Genomic DNA, 11,214 nt, shown 5'->3' with positions numbered 1-11,214 from the left:
ACAGCACAACTGGAAGAATGTAATCGATGTCACTGAATTGTACATGTAGAAATTTTTGAAACGGTGTAATTTTGGCTATGTATATTTTCACCAAAAAAAAGGTCCTCCAAGATGGAGAAGGGAGAGTGTTGACATGTCTTGGGGTTGTTAACCAATGTCATAAAACAATATGTGTACTGACTGTTTAACGGGAAACTGTTCTGTAAAGCTTCATCAGAAGTACAATAAAAAATTTTTTTTAAATAAAATTATTTTTTTCTATTCAAAAATTAAAAAAAAAAGGAAATACAGCCCATATCCTACAAAGTTCACTTGCTGGTCCTGATTTCTGAATGGTATATTTCAAAATTAATTTCTCTGCCAAAACAATGATCACCCAGAGAATGTTTTTCTACATATTTTATATAAAGTACCATACTTTCAAGCAAATAATGTGCATCTTCTATGTTTGTTTGCAACTCACACCATCCTTCTGTGAGGTATTTTCATAAGCACTGCTATGCCAATTTTTTTTACATGTTGTTGTAAAACAATAGCATAGGATGCTTATGAAAATACCTTGTGGAGCGAGGGTGCGGTTGGCAAACAAACGTAGAAGGTACACATTATTTGTGTAAAAATACAGTAGTAGCGGTTGGATCAACTTTATGGCAACTGGTTTTAGTAGTCATTACTTTTTAAATTTTTTTTTTAATTATTAGAGGAGAGAGAGAGAAAGGAGGATGATTTTATTTTCGGGATGAAGAAGCTATGTCGAAAAGTTTGACCAAACTAACTTACCCAAGCTATAACATGATTTCGGCTAAGAAAGGCCAGTCTTATATTGAATCACTTAATTAATAAATTTCATTTAGAGGGCTTTAGATTGCTGTACAAACTTTTTGAGCAGAACTAATTGGAACTGCTGCTCATATAGCCAGGAGTATTCAGAAAAACAGAGTAGTGGATTAACACTATTTTTAAGAGTCAGGAAGTCTTTTCTACTGCCAAAGGAGAGTTTTTCAGACATTAGCTTCAACTGCCAAACATTGTAAAGAAAATCTCTCTTTCCCTTGAAACTCTAGTCTTCCCTTGTTTTACCGAACCATCTCTCTCCACTCTTTTTTCCTTCTTTTTTCTCCATTCTCTGCAAATCTGCTACCCTATTTCCAGCTATCAGTGAGTGCTGTATTAGAAGTAACTTTTACATTGTAAATGGCCTATCAGTCAGCTGTTTCCTAGATACTTTTGATGAGGGAAGAAGCGTTTTAAAGAACCTAAGCCAATTTCCAGTTGAATAAGAGTTTTCAAATATGTGTCTGGAGATTTTGTTAAACTAGATATTTAGAGATAAAGATTATATTTATATCTGACTGCAAAAAATATTTTAGTCCATTTTCTTAACCTGTGTCTTATTTTTGTCCCTGGGTGGCACAAATGATTAAACATTCAACTAATAGCCAAAAGTCAAGCAGTTCAAACCCAGTCAGAGGTGCTTCTGAAGACAGGCCTATTGATCTGCTTCTGCAAGGCCACAGCTTTGAAATCTCTATGGAGCAGTTCTACTCTGCACACATGGGGTCACCAAGAGTTGGAATTGACTCAATGGCCACTAACAACAACAATTGATTTTCCTAATCATTGGCCTAATCTAAATAATTAGTAGCGTAGACATAACCATGTTAAAAACGACTCTCTTATGCAGCTTTATTTAAATGGGGGATAGCAAGGTTTTCTAATCTTTCTTATTAGCCTAGCTCATTCCAACCTACCACTCTACCATCCTCTCCAAATATTGGAGCATTTCCAGTAAATGTCTTATGAAAAGAAGAGGCAACGGTAAGACATCAGCCATTTTAAGTTAGCAAAATAAAGTTTGGAGATAGGTAGTAACACATAAAAGTGAGCCCTTGTCTTCCAGAGTTTCATGTTTTCTCTTCAGTATATTTGCATTGTGTGCAATGGATTTGCAAAATAGAAACCGGCATATTTTGATTAATCACACAAAATACAAGAGATGACAGAGTTTGCCAGAGGAAAACTGATATACGAAACATTCAAAATGTGTGCTAAAAAACCCCAAATATTGATGTATCCTCAATATTCTCAGCACATCTAGATTTTGAATGAACATTTTATTTTCTTGTCAGTGATTCAGAATTTCCACTGCTCCTGTTGAGCAACGAGGGAGAATCATGCCAACTGGGAGAAAGCTTTATTTTAAGGTTGAAGGCATGAAATAAGCACTAAGAAGACAATTATACACCTGTTTTCAAGAGTAAAAAGGCATCTCAAATCTGCTTTGCTTTTGAAAATTTGGCCAAGCAGTGTATTTCAAAGGTCCAATAGCCTGTAACATTATTCTCAGGGCTCTGTCCTCTCTGCCTAATTGGGCTTCTACACATTTGCATAAGCACGATACTTCATGATTAATGCATAAGACCCAGGGTGGAGCCCTGTATCAATTCATCTGTGGAGCCTTTGCCCCCACTAAAAACAATCATTCTGCCTATAATATACTACAACATATTTGTAGATATGACTGAGTTTTAGGATATCAGACTACATAAATGCCATGACAACACCTTTACAGCATCCTAAACCTCTTCAGTGTTTAAGAAAGTGGTTTTATTTTAAGAAGCCCAGTGTACTGCCACTTTGGGACCATCCTGAATGCCAGGGAAGGTTTATTTATAAAATGAGTGTCAAGGCCAGAGCTTTTTACCTATTTGGCCCAAACCCTGAATAAAAAGGGGGATTATTAAAGTCACCACCCGGTAGTTAGTTTTGGATAGCAAAGTAAATGATACTTCTCCCCTTTGGCTCCTTCAAACACCAAATATCAGCAATGACTACTTCCAAAATGAGAACTCCACAAAGGTGAGGGGAGACTTGGTCAACCACGTTAAAAGGTGTTGAACTCCAAGAACAAAATCAATTCCAGCTGAGATGGACTGCCACACAATTAAAGACTACAACTCTTGGTGTGAGTCCAGCTGTTCCAGACAGTGTTGCTTGTACCTTCCCTGCTGGCTGGGTTGCCTAATTAGGCAGGAATCCATTCCCCATTGGGAAAGCTGGGAACTTGTATTCTATCAACAGATCTCAATGTGCTGTGGCAATAAACACAGAAGACCCTTCAGGAGACCTCTTTTGAAAAGATTCTGAGGTGACCATTTTTCTGAATTATTAAAAATTAATATATAGTTATGAAAAAATTAAACTATTTGAAGTTCTATGAAGTTAAAAGTAACAATGTCATATCTGCTGCTTTCCCATGCCACATTCCAAAGCTGGTTTCTTATGTGAGGTGTATACTCTCCCAGGTATTTTGCTATTTTATGGGTGTGTGAATATGTGCATGTATGTATACTTCTATAAGTTTGGGAAAAAAACTACTATGCATAGTTTTTGTGACTTGCTTTTCTGCTTTCCAATATTTAGTGAACGTTTCCCACATTAATACATGTATACTTATCTCATTCTTTTTATAATTTCATGATATCGTGTTGTATGGATTACCAACACACAGAGGTTCTCTTACCACCCAATTTTTTACCATTATAAGAAGCACTACATTTTAGATTGTTAGTACTTTCAGGGCAAAGACCTTGTCTTTGTCACTGCTGTATTCCTAGACTGTAACACAGAGAACGGTGTGTGTAAGTATTCAATAAATGTTTATACATAAAATCTGTACGGGAATTATCCAGGTATAGTCTTTCTTTATGGGATATATGAATTTTACATTTGTATAGAAATTGCCTTTATTTCTATACCCTCCAAAAAGATTACCCCCACTTTATACTTAAACATTTTATTAGTTACTGTATTCTATTTTGCCAACAATGGAATATAGACTTGTTTAATTTTTCCCGATATGATTGACGAGAAGTTGTTTCATTGCTTTAAATTACAATTCATTAATTTTGAAGAATGTTGGGAATATTACTAAAGTTATTAACCATTTGTGTTTCTTTTCCTATGCCCATTTTTCTACTGGATTTTTTTTAATCTTTTTCACATTGATCTCAATGGCTTTTTTATATATTTAAAATTCAATTATTTGCTTGATATACATTTTACAAATATATTGTGTTCAATATGTTATTTTCCTTATGACTCTAGATAGAAAGAAAGGTAGATGGATAGGTAGATAGATATGTATTTATCTTGCCTAAAAGAACATTTTTTATATTGATATGTAAACTCTATCAGTTATTTCCTTTATAGTTTCCAGGTTTTATGATTATTCTTATAAAATCTTCCTCCATTCAAACAATAGAAACCAATTCAGTCATGTATATTTCTAATATTTATCATTTTCATTTATACATAAATATGTTTTACTAATTATAAATTTATTTTAATATAATGATAGGGAGGGATCTGGTTTTATTTAAATTTATTTCATATGAGTGGCTAATGATCCTATTACTGTTTATTAAGAAGAGCATATTTCCAAGCTTTGAAATGTCACCTGTATCATTCATTAAATTCTTATAGGTATTTGAGTCTATTTGGGATTTCCTGTTCTGCTCCATTATCAGCATGTCTATTCTTTCATCAGTGCCATACTGTTTTAATTATCATAACATTCATGCTACATTTTATTTTTGGATACAGCCAGTCCACCCACATTACCTTTCTTATTTCTATCAGTAATCTCATTATTTATATTTTAAAATTCTTTTGTCAGATTCAAAAAATGCAAAATTAAGTAATACACATTGGCATTTTGATAGGCATATATAGTTTCAGTAGATTAACTTTAATCTACTGAAACTATATCTTTGCAATGGTGAAACTTCCAAACAAAGAGCAAGATACATCTTTTCATTTCTTCAGTTATTTATTATGCCTTTCAGTACTATTCTAAAGTTTTCTTCACAGAAGTTCTACAAATGTTTTAAAGTTTATTTTGTTTTATTTTTCTTATTGCTTTTGTGACTCAGGTTTTTTTTTTTTCAACACAAGTTATTGTTTTCAAAAGAAAAGCTAATTATTTTATAAATTAAGTTCATAACCAGCAATTAATTAAATATTCATATTGCTTCTAATAGCTTTTCAGTTAATTATTTTGGGCTATGTAAGTACATTACCATAAAAAATAAATTTGTTTCCCCCTTTTCAAAATTTATACCTGTGATTTCATTCCTTCATCTCCTTTGGCATATTAATATGATAAATGATTTTGGGATGAGCCCTCAGTTACTCATGATTTATTACTTTTAAATTATTCATTAAATTCTGTTTTTATTTTAGTATTTTATATTACATTTTATTTAGAAGCTTTTCATTGACACTCAATAAAACCAGTTTGTGTTTTTTTTCTTATGTTTTCTTTGTCAAATTATGTTATCAGTTTAAGTGGGTTTTATTGGAAAGAATTTGTAAGCTTACCTCCTGTATCTGTTAGAGTACAATAAGAAGAACAGAAACCATTCAGGGTATTTCAAGCAGAGAGAGATTTAAAATGAGAAATTAGGTTTCAAAACAGTTGGAAGGGCTGGAAGAACAAAAAGGAGAAGTTGGTTTCGTTTAGAGATCAAGACCAGCAGGAAGCAGCTGCAGCCCCTGAAGGAGACATATCCATGCATTTGCTGCAGCCACCACTGCCTCTGGACCCCCATCATTGCCACCCAGCAGGAGATCATGAGCCGTCTCAAACCACTGTTGGATCTGCCACCACGGCCAGAAGTAGAACATGGTTCCTAAATCCTCTCCCTTTCTAATCTTGTATTAGTGCCTCGAATTAGCAGAACTAACCAGAACCCTGCCAGTAAAAGCCCTGTTTCCAGATCCTTGAACTATAGAGGAAAACACAGATGTCAGATAAGAGGTTGGGTACCAACAAACGATACCTGGCACATCCTTTCCTCAGTTTTCTGAGAGCAGTTAGGTAATTCTGAAATTATTCATTTCTTGAAAATTTGAAAATGATTAACTGTGAAACCATTCTGGACTGGTCCTTTTGTGGGAAATTTGACATTATTCTTATTTTCTTTCCACAGATAGATTTGTCTGCCTCTTCTCATGTGAAATTTAGTAAATTACATTTTCTTAGGAAACTAGCCATTTCATTAGGTTTTTCAATGTATTTGAATACAGCTGTAAAAGGTCTTACTTTATAATTTATTTTATATTTCTCTGAATCAGTGCTTATTTCTCCCTTCTCATTTTTTATGGTAGACAGAATAATGGACCTCCAAATGTGTCTAAGCTCTAATCCCCAGAACCTGTGAATATGTTATGTTGCATGGCAAACGGGACTTAGCAGATATGACTAAGGCTGTAGGCCTTGAAAAAGAGATTTTCCTGGAATATGTGGGTGGACCCCATCAAAGCACCAAACCCAATACCATCCAGTCAATTCTGACTCATGACGACCCCATGTGTGCAGAGTAGAACTACTCCATAGGGTTTTCAAGGCATGACCTTTTGGAAGCAGATCATCAAGCCTGTCTTCCAAGACGCCTCTGGGTGGGTTCAAATCACCAATCTTCTGGCTAGTTCTATCAGAAAAGCATACACTTTGACTATATCTTTTTCATTTGATACATGTATTTAGGATTTTAGATTAGGCATAACATTTCAAACACATCTACTAAAGTATCTTTAGCATACAGAAAGCTAGAAGATAGGACAATTTCTACATCTGTTCTGAAGTAGATTTGGTCAGATAGTCAGTTGCCATCGAGTTGACTCTGACTCATAGTAACCCCAAGTGTGTCAGGGTAAAACTGTGCTCTATAGGGTTTTCAATGGCTGATTTTTTTGGATGCAGATTGCCAGGCCTTTCTTCCAAAGCACCTCTGGGTGAACTCAAACCTCCAACCTCTGGTTAGCAGCCCAGTAAATTAACTGTTTGTACTACCCAGGAACTCTAGATTTGGTCATAGAGGTTTATTTATCATTGGAGAATACACTAGAGACAGAGACGTAGTATCATAATATAGCTAAAATATAAAAAACACTGTACATGCTTACTGCCTTTCCTATTACTTAGGTTAAAATCCCAGCCCTGTCACTTACTAGCAGTGTGAACTTGGCCAAGTCACTTTCCTCAACCTCCTCATTTGCAATATGAGGAAAAGAAGAACATCTACCTTTAAGTATTAAATGAGCCAGTGCATGTTAGGGCTGTGAAAAGTGTCTGGTATGTGTTAAGTGCGGTAGTTAGTCCACTCTAATACATGAGCCACGAGGGCAAGGATTTTTATTTGTTTTTTGTTTTTTTTTTTTAAATGATGTATCTCCAATACCTGTACCAGTGCCTTCTGGTATACAGCAGGAGTTTAATAAATATTTGTTGAATAAATGAATGGACAAAATATAATATAGTTAGACATTTGTGCATAGTCATGTAAGGTATAGATTTGTGAAATGAATTGAGATGCTGTCTCTCAGATCAAAACAAGGACTTTGCTGGTACCCATTTCAATGTGATAGGTGAGGATTCCCAAGGCAGCGAGGAAAATAGAGCAGAGAAGAAAGTGTCAAGGGTGAGGGAAAGCACTGAATTTCTCTCCTCTCTAATTCTTTCACAATAACAACAATTTTAAAAAAATGCCTTGGTACATTAGGAGGTGGGAGGACCAGAAGAACAGAATATAACTCCCTATAGTGGTGAGCTATGCTTGTTCTGCCAAGAGTCCAAAATAAGCACCACTGGTGACTTCAGCCAGAGCAGAGTCAGCACATGGAGTGAGAAGGTGAGTGGAAAGGACTCCAGGTCCCTGCAAGGTAGGAAGAGGGTCAAGAAAAGACACAATGGCAGGAGTAGCCCAAGGAAATCTTAAGAATAAGTATCGGCACTTTAGTCCTCTCTCACCTCACCTTTGAACACCAGCAACCTCCACCACCCAGTACCCATGCTACCCAGCACATGACCAGGGTCCTTTTCTTGGTGAACTCAAGACCATGCCAGGCTTTACCACTCTTTACAGTAAAAATCCACCTGCCTTGCATCTTCTTATACTGAGATTTTCCTCAGCTTTCAGTCCTCTACAGAGGTTCAGATAAAACTAGTTTATCTAGGGTAAAACAGGCATGAGTGATAACATGTTGCCCTGCTTATGGACATACAAAGGAATCAGTCTCTACTGAGTTGGTTCACATTAGTGATGAAAGACTGGAGGTGGAGCTTGAACACAGAGTAAAAGGGATAATTCTAGTTAGGAGAGTCCTTCCTAGGCCCTCAAATCTCACTGCACTGGCAATAACCCACACGTCTTAAATCAGACCAACCAGCATCTGGGATATGATCAGGAAAAAGGAAGAAGATGAGACTGAGAAGCCAGAAGGCAACCTAGAAAACAGTTCTGATGATGCCTGCTGAAAGAGACATCACCTTTAACAAGTTTAAAGTGGACCTCCCAGAAATACTGAGCACCACCTGAGACAGTTTATTCTCTTATGAAATAAAAGGCAAAAATAAACCCATTTGTCATTTTTCTGGACACAGCTTATATGGAATCTGGTGGTTGTGACTTAGCTCTCTTGGTTGCATTTGTACTCATGAAAGAAAATGCAGCTAAATTGGTTGCTGCAACTCCTAATTCTGAGAGCAAATGTTATTGCTGAGATGCTTACATCACCTCATTCCACAGTCTAGAATGGATTAGACACATTTACCTGGTAACAATCTCCCTGGAGCGGGATTCTACCTCAAAGACAATCAGGCACAGTAGACGAGAGGATCACCACAACCGTATAATACATCAGACTCAGTAGGGACCACATGTAATCCTCACAAAAACCCTGTGGAGTATCATCATCCCCACTTTTCAGAAAAGGAAACTGTGGCTCAAAAAGTTAGCTTACTACTACCTAAATGCACAATTTACTAGCTGATGGCACCAAGTCACACAGCTACCTGTATGAGGTAGCTTCATAACAACTGTCCTACCTAATTCAGGTAATGTGAGTATAAAGCCAGACAACACTGGTAAAAACACTTGGAAAATTAAACTGCCCTATGCCCATGAAAAGCATTATTATGTGCAAACTTTTCTTGTATGGGAATAGTTATTAAAATCTAGGCCATGTGCAGAATTGTTCTTAATTGGGGAAGTTGTTCAACCCTGTTTTTAGCCCCAGGATTCTATGATTCTATGTATGAAGAGGAAAATGAAATATAGTCATGCAAGAGGCTATTTCTTTAATTTTCTGGATTGTCACATTCATTCAGCATGAAATTTTCTACAGAAAATCAATTTTGGAAAGTTCTAAGCTTAATTAGATCTTGCAGTTTTGTGATCTTCATTATAATTATCAAATACTGAAGAGTTAATAAAGGATAAACCTCTAGGCTGCAGAATAACCTAATCTATTCATACTTCAATGACATCCTGAATTAAAATTGGGGGCTGATGAACTCCAACGAACCAGCCAACCAACCATAGTCAGCAAATTGCAATACAAAACTGAGTCTTGATCAGACCAAGATGAATACATGATATATAAAATAATCCAATAAAGTTTATCAACAATGCATGGGCAATTCAGATGAGACATACACTGGTGTAGCAAGCCTAATTAAGAGCATTTCTATGATAAACTAAAGCTCTATCTCCTACTATCACCCAATTATTCATTTGAGTCTATTGTTACTAGAACAAAGAGCAGCGAACATCTTCCTTATTAGCAATCTTTCTTCTTTATATTTGCAATTTAACCAAATAATGCATATTACCATTTTAATATTCCAAAGGATGTTTCACTATTCAGACATTTTCCTTAATGTAGATTCTGTTGGAGACAGAGTGGTAAATTTCAGACCATTCATCTTTTACAGGAGTTTTTGTTTTGTTTAGTTTGAAGACTGCTGCAAACACTTTTCAAAAGCGTTTCTGTAACTTTTTTGGATGAATAGTGTCTTATAAATAAATTATACTACAATAAAGCCTTAATTCTAACAATACTAAAAGCCTTATTATCTCCTTCAGGTCCCTAGACCCTAACACCTTGACTGAGACTCAACTTTGCAAATATATCCAGGACTTTTACAAAAAAATTAATGCTTAAGAACCAAACAAACCCATTGCCACCGAGTCGATTCCAACTCATGGTGACACCATGTGCTTCAGAGTAGAAAATATACTCTGTAGAGTTTTCTTATGGAAGTAGATTTCCAGGCCTTCCTTCCCGTGTGTGGGTGGGTAGATTCTAACTGCCAACCTTTTAGTTAGTAGTGGACAGCAAACCATTTGTACCTTTAAGAGCCAAACAGGTAACTGCAGAGAAAATTTCTCATTTAACTAAATGAAGATTTCTTTTTTTCTTTTTTTCTTTGAGAATTTGAAGGTAGAAGCTGAAAAAAGAAAAAAATCCCATAATCATTTAAAAGTTTACTGCCTTAGACTTCCGGGCAACATGGCCATATAGTCAGAAGAACCACACCGTCCGTTCGCAGCAAAGATCAGAAAAACTAAGTCAAACAGAGTCAGACATCAATCCTGAAACTCTAAGCATCAAATGAAGAGATAAAGAACTCAGCCAAGCACCGAATGGAATAAGAAACTGAACGAGAACACAGCTCGATGAGAGATACATGCAGAGGTCCCCTATCAGCTATCACAGCACGGATCCACCATCTTGGACTCCTGTCAGAGATCAGCAAACAGGAGGTACAAGAAAACAGCTTCACGGAGCTTCCAGCAGGAGACAGAACAACCAGTAACCCATGATATAGGCTTTCCCACCCCCACCCATCTTCACCCCCCACTTAACCACCTCTGCTTCCTGCAGCCACAGTCTATTGGCCGGGAAGCATGAGCTTCCCCCTAGTGCCACTTGGATTCCACCTGCCTGCACTGGCCAGCTCCCTGAGTGCCATATGTTGGCTGCTGGTGTTGATTTTTTCCACTTCTTTAGATTTCTTCCTTACCTCTCACCACCTCCCCCTCCTTTCTCTCAAATACCTGGCTCTGTGCGCCATCTTTGCTTCTTTCTGAAAGGCTGCAAAACACCACCTGACTGTAAAACTGTTTCCCACACCGTGCTGCCAAGCTGGTGGGACCCCCAGGGCTTTTTTGTTTGTTTGCTCTGATTTATTCTGTTTTGATTTGTTTGTTTTCTTTTTCTTTTCTCGGTTTAGGAGCCCCTTCTGGCTGGGCAGTACCACACGGCTTAGAAGCTAGTCCCTTACTCTGTGCAGACACACAGGGACATCCCTGGGGGCATTTCTTTTTTCTTGTTTTTTTTTTTTTTGTTTGTTTGTTTGTTTTTGGG

Source organism: Trichechus manatus, unplaced genomic scaffold (genome assembly GCF_000243295.1).
Source record: "Trichechus manatus latirostris isolate Lorelei unplaced genomic scaffold, TriManLat1.0 scaffold00043, whole genome shotgun sequence".
Taxonomy (NCBI): Eukaryota; Metazoa; Chordata; class Mammalia; order Sirenia; family Trichechidae; genus Trichechus; species Trichechus manatus.
Note: the sequence above shows the minus strand (reverse complement) of the source record.